Here is a 943-nt window from a genome sequence, read left to right as displayed (position 1 = left end):
TTCTCCATGAAAACAACACCAAATAATATGATTTCAACACATTTACAAAGCTAAGAGAAAGGGCTACAACAATTGTATCATGTGAAATTTGACCCAAAAAGGAAGGTACATACCCTAAAAGGGATAATAACACTGATACACTACAAAAGTCAAATTATATACACACAGAATCTGGTGGAATGCAGCCCCATTCCAGAGGATTCTGGTCCATTCCTGTGGAATCCAGTGGAATGGGCCCATTCCTGCAGGAATATGTAGGGCATCATAAAGTAAAGCATGGAATCCCTTGGAATAGTCCATGGGACAGTCATGGAATGGTATGGAATCCAGAGATATAGTTGGAATGGTCCATATGAATTCCATCCTCATTCCATGGTAGGAATTTATGGAATCTACCCATTCCATGATAGGAATCCATAGAATTTACCTGTTCCATCCTCACTCCATACCATTCAATATGGACATATCAGGGAGTGTAAATTACTGATTCCATTGATTAACCCTGACCCTTTCCTGCTTCATCAATCAACTATAAATGTAACACTGTTGCCTTGTACAGGGGTGTGTGCTATTAGGCAGAGCAGGAACAGGGATTTGTTGGAGCAAGTAACAAACACAAATGAGTCAGTTTTATTAGCAGAAAGTTCAATAGCTGTTTCTCACATTTGAAGGTGATGCAGAGTGAGATGTCATGGGTTGTGTTTGACCTTGGTGGGGTGTGGTATGGAGTGGTGTTGGTGGGCCATTGTTGATGTTGGTGGGGGTTGGTATGCCATTGTCAACTGTTGTTGTTGTCCATTGTCATCATTGTGGTCCATTGTCATCATTGTGATCCATTATTATTGTTGCCTGTTGTCATCGTCAATTGTTGTTGTTATTGCCTGTGTGGAAGAACGAAAGTTCAACAGCAAGAGACGGAAACCGGTCGTCTACCAAAAGAAGG

Source organism: Laccaria bicolor, genomic scaffold (assembly GCF_000143565.1).
Source record: "Laccaria bicolor S238N-H82 LACBIscaffold_23 genomic scaffold, whole genome shotgun sequence".
NCBI lineage: Eukaryota > Fungi > Basidiomycota > Agaricomycetes > Agaricales > Hydnangiaceae > Laccaria > Laccaria bicolor.
This window is presented reverse-complemented; position numbering follows the sequence as displayed.